Below are 13,414 nucleotides of genomic sequence, written 5' to 3'. Positions count from 1 at the left end.
ACGACACGATTGATTCTCGATCTAACGACGCGACGTACTGTACTACACCGTTTACAATACATCTCGCGGTCATGTGAACTGAGGTGGGGTGTGACCAATCAGATTGCGTTATTCTTATGGCACTTCTTGTCATCGGTGAACAGTAAGCAGATCAACAATAGCGTCCCTGGCGGTCAACAATGGAAGTCAGTAAACTTTTAAAGCTTGTGTGTCGTAGCAAGTTTCTGAATATCTGGTGTCATTTGTGTAAATTTTATCCCAGAAAAAGAATCAACAATGAACATTCTAACGCAACAAAGGTAACGTTATTCGTTTTACATCGCAATCCGCGTATAATTTACGGGAAAGTGACTCTTCTCGTCATAACCATAAAAAGCGAACAGTGCAATCGGTTAACTGTTGCACTGAAGTCGCTCATTGCAACCTTGACTTTATTTTCCTCTCGATCAAACAAGACGTTCTTGTAATCATTGCTAAATACGTATTCAAATGAGGGTGATTCGGCTCGTTCTCATTTGCTGGGAATTTTCGTAATTACTAAGCGACACTTTTTCCCTCTTTAAGAATTCTTGACGCGTGTTTACAGATCGTGATATCGTCGAGGATGTGTCTCAACGATCATACCCGTAGCCGGTAAAACCCTGTTCAACAACCCTTCTCTCCAGAAAATGCATCAGGATGAACCACGAGAGGTTACATCCTGCATCCGTTGTAAGCTGAAGTCAGCAGTGGATTTTCCACACTTCCCTCGTTTTCGATACACGACATGATTGATTCTCGATCTGACGTAAGCAGTTCAGCAATGGCGTCCCTGGCGGTCAACGACGGAAGTCAGTAAACTTTAAAGCTTGTGCGTCGTAGCAAGATTTCTGAATATCTGGTGTCATTTGTGTGAATTTTATTCAAGAAAAAGAATCAGCAACGAACATTCTAACGCAACAAAGGTAACGTTATTCTCTTTACATCGCAATCCGACTATAATTTACGGGAAAGTGACTCTTCCCGTCATAACCATAAAAGCGAACAGTGCAATCGTTTAACTGGTGCACTGAAGTCACTCATTGCATTCTAACCTTGATTTTATTCTCATCTCGATCAAACAAGACGTTCTTGTAACCTACCATCGTGATCATTGCTAAATACGTACTCAAATGAGGGTGATTCGGTTCGTCCTCATTTGCTGGGAATTTCAGTCATTACTATGCGACACTTTTTCCCTCTTTAAGAATTCTCGACGTGTGTTTACAGATCGTGATATCGTTAAAGGTGTGTGCAGTCTGAACGATCATAGCGGAGCCGATAAAACCCTGTTCACGACCCTTCCCTCCAGAAAAGGCATCAGGATGAACCACGAGAGGTTGTTACATCCTGCTCATCGTCGTCGTCGTCGGCAAAGGTAAGTCACGTTCCAATGATAAATATTGCAGGTACACGTGGTTGGCGTGCACAGGGCCGTATCAACTGAAAATTCTGAACTATTATATTTTATAGACAATTCTCAATAGCGCTAACGTTTTTCTATTAAATCATTTTTATTGATACTCAAATATTGTAAATTTTATTATAAGTAGGTGGCGCTAGCGTGCTTAAGACGTCATCTTATAAGTATATTTTCAAATTTAATCTTTTGCCGTATTTTATGGATTAAACTATTCTCATTGAAACTAGTACATCGCAATAGCTATTAGAAATTACGTTCCCCTGTACTTGCCGAGCATATTCGTGAAATTACTCGAGCCAATGAAAGCTACGCTGCATTCCCTGTGCAATGGTGCACATCTGGTGCCCCGGTCGGCGCAGAATCCGTTAGCACAATGGTGATTACAGGGGCACGAAAGGCGGAACACCATGAATATATCCTTGGTGGTGTGCGCACCGTGTCTTTGTCTTACATTTCCATCACCCTGTCGTTTCTCCTCTACGATTTTTCATCCCTTCCGATTCTCTCTCCCCTTTCCACGCAATTTTTCTCGTATTTCACCCCATGGCGAAGGCTTATTGTGCCGATCCTGCATTAAAATGCAACCACTCGAAAAGCCGCCTACGCAGGGACAAAGGCGAGGAATTTGAGGCAGTTTCGAAGTTCCTACCCCCGGTTTCGGTGCACACACGCACCCTCAACTACCGAGCAATCGTATCGGCGCATTGTGCTCGGTTTCCACGTAAAATTTCCAACAACTGCCGAGGAAAGTTCTCTTTTCTGCTTCGGCTTCCGCGCTGGGAGGAGTTCCAGCTAATCTGGGATAGTTAATGCGATAAAGTTCTATGGAAATCAGACGTCTTCCAGTAATTAATTGCGATACGGTTAGTTATTTCAAGCCTGTTATATCAGAGGATTGACCTATATTCAATGTTCGTATTATTAGATACATTAGATGTTAAACACGTTCGGTATTAGGAGTTTGATTATTCGCATCGTGGCACGGGTAATTTATAAGATTTCATAATTAAGGTATCAATCAAACGTGTCGCACCCGTTTTTCTGGACGATAGGTAATTACTGTACCTTCATTCCAAGAACCATAAAGTATCGCAAAAGTATCAATTACAAGCTTCAACCGCAGGGAGGAACTTCCGTTCTAAATAATAACAGCATTTTCTTCATTTTCTCCGTTATAAACATAAAATAAGTACGTATCACCTGTTCTCATTCGATCGTTATCATCGAGTCTACATAATCAACGGTTATATTTATTTCTTCATACTAATCTGACGAACCATTTCCTCTCAATTAACTCCTAAAGTATCAGTCGCAGATATACTTAGCTACATTTTTCGAACGATTAATCTCGATCTGATATTCAAAGCTATAGAATCAAATCGCGTCCTCGTAACGGTTCGCTATGATAGAAAGAAAAATCCGACTAATCTAATAGGTCGTGGCTATTTTTCCTATTCGATTCGAGGTTACCAGTGCCACGCGATTCAGCAGCGTGAAACGAGAAACATTGAATCTTCTAGCTGCTCCTTTTACTCCGAGACGAGGCTCTTCGCCGACCGAAAAGGCTGAATCGCATCCGGAACCGGTTCCAGAAAATATGCCTCACTAACTGAACCGTGGCTCTGTAATTTACAGACGAAACCACAGATTCATCTAGATATTAGCTTTCTTTCCTAATCGATGCGAATCGAAACGAACAGGGCTTCGTTGCAATTCACTCTGCTCGATATCTCTACATTAGCCGTGCTAGGCATTAGATTCAGTATAATTCTGCAACAAAGATCTCCTGTTCAGACGCAGAGATTGTTCTCAAGTTCAACCACGATCGCCCCGTTTCGCATATTTCCGGTGTGAATGCGTTTCAACCGCGTTCAAGCATTCCTTCGTAGCGCGTTTGCATTCGCGACGCGTCGAGCAATGGGCCGGTTAACGTTCCTTCGAATTGCACAGGTAGACTGTTGTCTGCAGCAGCTGCAAACGCAAATCGTGCATTAACGCCTCGAACCACGCGATTCACGCAACCTCCGGCTCGTTCTCGCGGAAGCTGCCAATAGACTGCCGTTCGTGTCCTTCGTGTCTGTAAGGGGGATCCTTTATCTTATACCCGTTTCTTTTTTTCATTTCATCCTCAGAATGTAAATGTCCAACTCCCTTTTATTTATTTATTTTTTTTTTTAACGTTCAAGAAAATAATTTCAAGAAAATGATTTTTAATCAATGATAGGATTTACTTTTGTAATAAAAAAGTAGGATCTTTGTATAGTAGAAAACTTTGAATAGGTGATGATAGATTAAATAATGTGTAGGTTTATTTTATCATCTCCTATTATAAAGATTTTCTCATTGTGTGTGCACCTTGAGCCCAACACACGTACAGTGGTGTAAGTGCACACATACCTGTAGGTTCGTGGCCATGTGGTACGCAGCTGGGGCACCTCCTATGGGGAACCAGCTTCACCGCATTCCCTACTCGACTACCTGAGAACTTTTCGTCACGAGCTTCTTGTGCTCTCGTGACTCTTCTCGACGAGCTGGCTCTGACCATTGCTGGTCAAACTTGATTTCTTATTAGTTGTATTTCAACGATAAAAGTGCACAATTGTAAAACACCATTGGTTCGGTATCCAAGAGGTGTTGACTTTTTATTTTTTTTTTTTTATCTGCGACATTGATTAAAAAAATTGAATTTAGTGCAAACGGTGTTGACGTTCGAGAGAGATACACGTTTATTTATTCTTCGTCGAACATCGATGAGTTTAATTTCGTTAAAATGCCAGACGGCAAGGGAAGGTCTATTCATTTCGAAGGGAAAGGGAAGGAAATTGTGACGTTTCATTAATTTAATTGCACGGAGACAGAATAGCGTGTTGCACGATTTTCTTTCCATCCGATCTCATTCGTCTTCGGCAACGGTAGGTGGAAGCTCGATTTTCCCGGGTTCCGAGGTAAAACAGTCCTTCCCAAGCATCGGTGTACGTTATGTCTGCGAAATTGAAGGCACGAAGCACGATTTATGAAGTGCCCGCGAAAGAAAAATAATATCAAGGTAGGTTACGTTGCTCGAAGCGTTCGTGAGCTTTTTTTTCCTCGTGGAAATTCTTCTCGAGGTTGATCACGGAAATTGTTATCACCCTTTGCGTTTGTGTAACATTATTTAATGGAACATTTCAAGGAAGTGGTTCAGGAGGGATGAAATAATTTATTATTAGCTACCATGTTTCCTTATAATACACTTTGTAATTAAGAAGCAAGAAGAAATCTAATAAGAAAAATATGGAGAGATTATTATACTGGTAGGATTGATAAATTTTATAGCGAATTCAAGGCTCGATATTTTATTTCAAATACTATTGATGTACGAATCTATCCCTTGTATATACAAAAGGTGGTAATCGTCCCCTGCCTGTACCTTGGTATTATAACAGCCGACTGAGGCGAGACGACAACACATGTTCGTTGTGTATAGGGGGCCCAAACAAGTTCGAGCCAGCGGTTAATCCGTCCCTGTTGGTCGTCCCTCGATCACGATCACGATCCACGCGGCAGTCTTGCCGCGCCAGCGCGATCGAGAGGATCGATGCTGCGCATCGCGGTCGCGTGACGATCATCGAAAATTCAGTCGCGAAAACGATTTTCTTGTGAAAGTGGAGTGATATATACATGGAAAAAATTGTACCATCGAGGGATAAAACCCGGATATAATTTTCAACGACAATGTGCAGGTGATTGAAACGCGATTCGATGATTTATTTTCATGTTATCGCGAACGTCGTTAATTTATAGCCGTTTCTTTCTGCGACTCGCGGCTTTCGCATTTCCCTTTTCTTCTTCGTTGTTTTCTTTTCCATAAAACACACGCGAACGTATATCAGCCACTGTCACCGGTTTTATTTTTCACGATGGATTTCAAAGATCTTGAAAGATACATCCTGTCTGCTTGTGACAGACAATTAGTTTAATTCTGAAACACTGCGTTTCATCATTTTATAAAGAAAATGAATTGTTTTTAATTCTTGTTTGAATATAAGATAAATTTTAAAGTGGTTATACTGGTATCTGGTTATTGACACGAGGGTTAGACGAAACTGGGTGTGGTATGCTTTGAATCGAGGATGAATCAGTAAATATTATATTGTAACCATAATTTTTTTTTATCGCTTTCTACAGAAACGATAAAGTATCGCAATAGAGTTATCGATGGTCTAGGGAAAAAGGTGTCTCCTTTTGAGTCACCAAACGAATACTGCTTACGATATAGAAAGGGAAAGGAATGCGTGATTCAGGGGTCGAAAGTGACGTGGTGTTAGGCGAGGGTTAATTCCCCTTTTGTACTCGAAAGTGGTCAGAGTTCGGTGTTGAACTCACCTGGTCGGCTTCACGACGAGGCGATCCCTTCTCGATCAGGGATCAACTTGGGACAGGGTCGGTTATCGTCGGTGATCCACGTCTCGCGTGAGTTCGAATCACGAATGAAAACCGGAAGCTCGGAACGCGACCTGAACGGGGTGATTAATGAACCCGACGATCGTTTCACAGAAGTCGCATATCGTTATGGTGCGCCGTCGTTGCGATAGCCCGTGCTACGACGTCCTTTCCTGCGACCGATAACACTGTTTGACTTGTCAGTCCGTCGCTGATAACGTGTAGCTTGTGAAATCGTGAAATTAGGAGGTCGTAAATACCTTCTCTTTTTCTTTTCCGCGATGCAATCTTTTCGAACTTTTCCACCTTATTTCCGTTCGAACGATTCAATATTTTTGAGCAACGAATCGTCTAGGCGTGTCAAATGTCCCAAGAGCGATAAATAACGCAATCGACGCCTCTTGTAGAGTCGAGAAAAAGATTCTGGAACCTGTAACGATAAATAACAGTGGCCGAAGTGTTCGTCTAACGACGCTTGGCGTTCCATTGCCCCGTGGTATCTCAACGGAGACTGTTGGTCGGCTGCAAAAATAGAAACCAGTGATTGATTCCTACGTCGAGTAGTCAGTCAGGCAACCATCCTCCGTCGTGAAAGGAACGCGATACGTGTACGGTGAATCTGTTCGACGAAATTCGACGTTTCATTGCCCAATAGTGTCTGTATTTGGTAAATCGGTCAGTGATTTCGTGAACGAGTGGTCAGTTTTATTCTCTACCGTTCTTTGTTTAAATCTGTTCTCATCAGTGATACCCTGTGTACAAGTGGTGCACCCAGATTCTATTCTCGTAAGTTTGATACCTCTGTGTCTTCTGTAGAGGCACAGCCTCTTTTCTCGGAACAGTTACGTAGGAATCGTTCAGATACCTGTTGATGGAAGTTCTGTGAACGAATCGAGAAGGTTGGATAGACTGGACTGATAGGGAGAGCCATTCGGTGCAATCAGGAATCACCGATCGCACACGACATCGAGTGGCTGGCGACGTTCACCTACGGTTAATGTTAGCTACGTGGAAATTACGCTGTGCCACCGCAGCCAAGAATTGCCAGGATAACGTAGCCACGCTCGATTACCGGCAGGCTAGTCGACGGCAGAGATCCGCTCCCAGCGGGTGCATACAGCTAGGTACGTACATTATGCGCCTGCATTTACACATGCTCGCGATAATGCTCGTGCCAGGATGCCGGATTCGTTGCTCGTGATCTATGGACCCATTTTCGCAGCCTGTTTATTCTTTTCTCCTTTCAACCACTTTGTTAAGAATAACCGGCTTAATTAAGATATCTATGTAGTTTACGAGCTGCGTATGAGCATAAGTATCTTTGGAGAATTTCAAATTTACTGCACGTTTAACAGTTCGGAACTTAATTACTCTAATTTTATAACGGGTAATTAATCATACGAAAATGACAAACGGTTTGTATTATTTTTATCGGTATTCGAATGCGGTATCACACGCTGACAGTACAGCTTTCTTTATCACCCTTCGGTCGCGGTTAATTGTCAGCTCGTTAATATTAGAGTGGTAATGATCAGGCATCTGTCGCGGCAATAAAAGATACAGAACCTGTCAGCTATTCTCAACGATTCCACGCGGTTCTACGGTATCATTCACGGAAACCCACGCCAAGAGTATCCCCCTCCGGGCTTGATACGATGATGGAACGACGAGGCGAGGCGAGCGTAGGCGTACTACGCTCGTACGAGTGGTATACACGGTCGAGCGAAGCCGGTTACCCTGTAAAACGCAAATAAAGAAAGTTTTCATGGGCGCGGTAATGAATTATCCTCCCGGTTCCCTTTCGTTTCTCTTTCGCGTTAAGCAGATTCACGGACGTTGCACTACAAATTTTTACGCTCCTCTAATTTCATCGATAAATCCGTTCGGACGTTCCTGGACGTTAATTACCCTGGTAACATGTTTCGCTGGACGTTTATTCTCCTGCGAACGATAAGTCTGTAAATAAATTGAAAAAGATACGAATACATTTCGCAACTCGCTGTGTAAACTGTACCGAAGAGCCTTCTGTATATGTACATCTGTTTTTCGTATACCGGTGAATGTTTGTTTCGTAAACGATTGCGCGCAGGTGTAGGGCTTGGGTTTGCGAAGGGTATTGGAAATAGCTCGGAGTGCAAAGGGTTAACGCTCGAGCGAACGTGCGTGGCCGATAATGCACGAGCAAACATTTATCGGGGCCGATTCATATTCTCCGTGATTATCAGAGCCACTGAATGAGTCGGACAATGCCACGAGGATGCTGTTCACGGTGTTGTGTTGGTTATCTTCGTGTGAATGCACTTGCAGCGTGGCGTCGGTTAGTTGAGAAAAGAGATAGACGCTTCTTAACGAGCGTATCCGGTACAAAAGCGAGATCAAAGAGAGCCGAGGAATCGAACCCTTTTTCTCGACTTCCTCTATCGTAGCTAATATCGCCCCTTTGTTTCGTTATTCGAAATATCACCGACTAACGTGTCGTAAAACAACAGATGAAAGTGGGGAGGTTGGATCTCAAGTAATAACGCGACTCGAGGATTTTCGAGGATGTAAAAAGCTCGTGTTTCTTCGTGGTGGTACACAATATCGCGCACGAGTTGGCAACACGCTGCGTACAGGCACGTGGTTTATTTGCAATGAAAAACAACGGGTTTCTATGTAACGTCGCGGTGTAGACGAGATACATCGAAGGGGAGCGTGGAAAAAAGGCAGCACGATCCCCGGGGATCGCATCTGTGGGCCAAACGAGGACCCACGTGGCGAGGGACAAAGTAAAAAGTCGCAAAGAGTGTCTGTTCTTAGAGTCATCGTCGGGGCTTTCTTTAGAACTCGAGGCTACCTTTGATGCGTCAAACTGGAAGATGTTTAGAAACATATTAAATCTGTATTTTTGGTCGCCGGTCTGGCGGCGAAATGAAAGCGACAGGTGCTCCTTTGTGTTTTTTTGTTTTTTTTTAAACAAATTATTTTGCACTTGGCGATTTGGTAAAATGAAACTTGAACAATGGCCCCAGGAAACCGTCTGTAGAATTAAATATAGAAATCGGAAGAAGGGTTAATCAGCACCCTGAAAGATTTATCGCTTCCTTCGCGCAGCGCGTTAAACGGTCAAGGAAGGATTAATAAAGTAAGATGCCCACGCTGTTCGAGTGTGACGAAATCCAGTCGCGTGATGATTTTTTAGAGAATGATTTTTCTTCGTCCCGAACAAGCCGCGCGTTACACCGTAATCGTGCGTTGTATATGATAAATACGCGAGTGGTAACGATCAAAGGGTGCACGCGATACGAACAGAAATAGCGATCGTTTCACGGGGCATTTCTATTGCGTGGCTTTCTCGCAGCAGTTGCACAGGTCATGCACCTCAAAGACCGGCCCTGTCAGGGCCATGAATAGCCCCATCGGCTTAGGAACGCGGCGGGGAACTGAGAAGAAGCTTGTGAAAGGGCATCGAGTGTTTTCAGAAGGTACTCTGCGAGTAGTGGGCTACCCATCGAGAAGAATAGAAACGAAGGATACAGATTGCTTGGAAGAAACGATACATCTGTAGTAGCGAAGGGAAAGATTTTTCATTTTATTTTCCCTTTTTTTCTTGAGAGAGAGAGAGAGAGAGAGAGAGAGATTCTTGAGCGAGAAAATTCGTTCCTCTAAATTTTCCCGAGAAATTGAGACGCAAGGAGCATCTCTTCTAATGTCAGTTTTCTCGATCGTTAGATTCTTCAACTTACAAAATACTATTTTCTATCTCTCATCGAAGGATCGATATTCGTAGCGAGTTTCAACTCCTAAATTCACGAGGGAAAAATTGTAACATTCATTATTAAATCGCGAATTCTCGCTGATGTATTTTAATTGTACCGTGATAAAAGATACTCCATTAGACGGGGATAATTTAACTCGTCGTCGTCGTCGCTGCGCCCTGTGCATCGATGTGTATCTGCAAAGCGTTTTCATTAACAGATCCTTTTAGAGAACGGGATCGCAATACGGGAAACTGGGTCATTCGTTGATTTTCTTAAATTTTCTGTAATCTGTTCGAATCAGGAGATTTAGGATGCCCGCGTTATTTTAATAGCTCAACCTACGTTCCTATTCGTTTCTTGCACACATGAATGCACGTAATGAAGTACGTTCAGGCGTGATATTATTAGATTATCTGCCGTGTAGGAGAGGTTATCAGTATGCTGGAAAGATTAATGGTCCGCTGGTATCATCCCTATACGTAGTCGACCTGTTGGTTTTTTAGCCGTGAGAAATCTTGATCTTGATTTGACGCTCGTTGACGAGTCTAAAGGTTCGTTTATCACCCTCGCAGAATGGATATCGTAAAACACGAGGAACAGAAGGGTATAATTTGAAACGGAGCATAGTATTTCTGATAACCCGTATAAAATGATTTAACGTGTGAATCTCTTCAACCTGTTCGAAATGGATACAAGTTTCTAAATAGTAGTGTAACAGAAACCGGTCCGATTTGGCTGTCGACAAGTCGCTAACAAATTAAGCGCGAACATCGGATTTGCATATAATGCGTTCTTTATCCACGAATCCCCGGGGCAGATCGAATCTCGGTCCGTCGAGAATCGTGAAACGGAAACGTATGAAAAAGAGAGAGAGTAGAAACGGGATTAAAGGTCTCGTCGTACGATCAATTGACGGGTCAAAAAGGTTTAAGCAGCGTGCACAAGGACCCCGGTCTTTGGAGCTGGTTTAACGAGCGTCGCTAACGCGTACGAGTGTTTTCGCGATTGATGCGAGTAATGATTATTAGTTCATTAAAAAAAACCGTGCCACGGTCGAAGGCCCACACTGTTCTTCTCGCGTTGTTGCCTCGTTTAATTATCGTCTTCTGCTAGCCTCTCGATGTTTAAATTACGAACCCATGACTTTATGCAATACCGGTAAGATCTATTTACATGTTAAGCAGCTGAGAGGATAAGAAAAGTGTGTTGTATAATAATAACGATAAATTTATTTCTAATAAAATTGCAAATAGCGCGGTATGACGATACTTCTATAGAAAAGGACGATCGAGCGAATAGATAGATTGTATTGTACATATGTATTATACGTTGTTCTCTCGGAGACGTCCTGCTGTTCCTGGCAACGATCCAGAAGCGTCGTTTTAAAGTCGGCGAAGCGACGTAGGGGACAACGTGTGAAAAACGCTTCCTCGATAGATAGGGGTGCCTTTATTTACACCCCATGTAGCCGGGTGGTCCGGAAGCGAATAAATCGAGAAGCACCCTCGTGGCATACTTTTTTCCCTCTCTCTCTCTATCCGTCACCAACCCTACGACATTTCTTTTTTCTCCTTTTCTTCCGCGCTCTTCTCTGTCATTTATTTCGACAACGTCTTACGTGGAATCTTTTTATCCCGATAGCACGCGATAAGTTGCATAAATCATTCGTGTTTCCCAAGCCAGAAGAGTCCTTCGATGAAGATAGCGTTCAATGAAATTTCTATGCTAAGGAAAATTTAAATAAAAAATTTTTAAAGAGCCCCTTCGATTCTGCGAAATTAAATGAAGAGAAACCTTCGTTTTAATCCGGTTTGACGAACTTCAATTGAGACCCAAATTATATCAACTAGGTCTGTAACCGTCGGGTGTCATCAATTTGTTCCTTCTTTCTTCGAACTAATTATCCTCCATCGAGCTGCAATTTCCTTATAAGATAACTTAATGTTCCTCTCACAACACGCATATGTGAGATTGATGAAAAGAGAATACTAGGTTTGGGAAACGGAAACATTACAATTCTTTGCCCGGCAAAGGCAGGTGAAAAAGATACAAGCCAGGCAACTTGCGGTCAATGATCCTCTGCTGGATCCTTGCTAGTTGCAGGTTAATCCTTACCAGTCCTACGTTCCACTCAATTCTATATATACAGTGGGTGATCCCATTTTACTAGAGCTACTTGTATAAATTGACGATTTTATATAAAAATTATTAATCCTTAAATGAAAACCTAGTTAAAGTTTTAAATGTACTTGTTTATTTTTATAAGTATTTTTCTGTATATTATTAGTGGAGGATTATTAATTAAAATTTCTACACAAACACGAAAAATCCATTTTTCATAATTTGATCACCCACTGTACATCAGCTCGACATTGAAGTCTATTATTTATAAATATATTAGACGATTCCTAAACAATAAAAAGAATCTGGTTCTCAAGGAAGATCAATTCGAAATTCTCTTCCTCGATATCCTCGATAATTCTAATCCTGTTTGTCATCGCTTCGAAACGTTAATACAATTCGATTCGTGTTTCAGTCTGAAATGTATCTCCACGCTTGAATTATAAAGAAGAATTTCGTTAACGAGATAATTGTCGATCGCAACATCCAGTTTCGCAATTACGGTTGCGAAGGCAGATTTAAGATCCGGGTCAATGCATCCGAAAAATATATTTTTTTCCACGAACGACGTTGAAAACAGTGCGTCGATTTAAAATTGCGCTTCAGTGAGAAAAGGGATGTATTTTTTCGCGGCGATAATTACGAGCGAACCATCCGTCCCCTTTCGTCGTTCTGTTTCTCTCTTTTCTTTTATTACGATCCGAGCATTGTGCGAACGAACGGCATTGTCTCGAGAGGAATCCTTTTGTCGGCCGTTTGGCAAGTTGGTCAGATCTGTACCCTACGTTCCATTCCAAACGGCGATGTCTTAATTGTAGGTCAATTTCGTGGACCACTGGCAGGCACGAGTTGGCCGAAACGTTTCGGACGGTGATTTTTGAGAATAAACCTTTTATCAGACAGAAGACGTCTCGACGAGGTGGTCCATATCTCGAGGTATCATCTAAAAGTAGAATTCCAAGCGGGAGATCGTCGAATATAACCGCGTGGGAATCGTTAGAACAGCCGAAGTAGACGCGTCGCATTCGAACAGCGTCGGTTTAATTCAATTTACGCCGCTCGTGATCTTATTCCCTCGCGTGAATTGAAACTTCTCTGTCCACGTACGAACGACAAGCGAATCGTACGCTGTTTCAGCATTTATCGGAGATATTTTCGTGATTTTTGTCACTTCTCTATCGGCTGCAGATCGTAGCGACGTATGTATGTAATTGGGGACTGCTGTAATTGCCAGGAATTCGAGATATCCCGGGGCAAATCGTGATTCGACCTAGAAATTCCTAGTCCCGTTATTATAGAACGTTAATCGTTTTAACTATGCTACTGAAATTTCATCGGTATCGGTGACTTTCACATTTCCTTGCAATTATTAAAATTCGATAAATAATTCGTGGAAATATACAGGCATGTCATGAATTTAATTCTCAATTCAATAATATGCAATTAATAGACGCTTTGTATTATCAATTCGTTGGAATGCCGATGAAATAAATATGCAGGTGTATACTTGGCGAATATATTTCTAGAATGTACTTCTCGATAGTCAATATTCACCGTGCAACGGTTGGACAAGCATATTGAATTCCAAAACGGCCGTTATGGTCTTTAACGATTCGACACACGAGCGCGTGGCCGACCATTACAATATCTAATGCGCCCCGGGCCCGAAAACCGAATTAATTCTAACCGG

At 42.4% G+C, this 13,414-nt stretch overlaps 1 protein-coding gene across 6 annotated transcripts in view; it reads left to right on the top strand.

The window, feature by feature from the left end:
- Positions 1-220: 220 nt before the first annotated feature.
- Positions 221-13,414, top strand: part of LOC114877278 — a 111,116-nt gene continuing 97,922 nt past the window's right edge. For 2 of the 6 annotated variants that reach the window (XM_046288988.1, XM_046288985.1), the window contains exons 1-2: positions 5,003-5,163; positions 6,271-6,987. The gene's annotated coding sequence lies outside the window, so the exon portion shown is untranslated. Of the gene's footprint in view, positions 300-586; positions 945-1,248; positions 1,397-5,002; positions 5,164-6,270; positions 6,988-13,414 lie in introns of those variants that run through there. The other 4 variants (XM_029189633.2, XM_046288987.1, XM_046288986.1 and 1 more) reach the window with 4 other exon arrangements.

The sequence above is a fragment of the Osmia bicornis genome, chromosome 15 (assembly GCF_907164935.1).
Source record: "Osmia bicornis bicornis chromosome 15, iOsmBic2.1, whole genome shotgun sequence".
Taxonomy (NCBI): Eukaryota; Metazoa; Arthropoda; class Insecta; order Hymenoptera; family Megachilidae; genus Osmia; species Osmia bicornis.
Note: the sequence above shows the minus strand (reverse complement) of the source record. Positions and strands in the feature narration are given on the sequence as shown.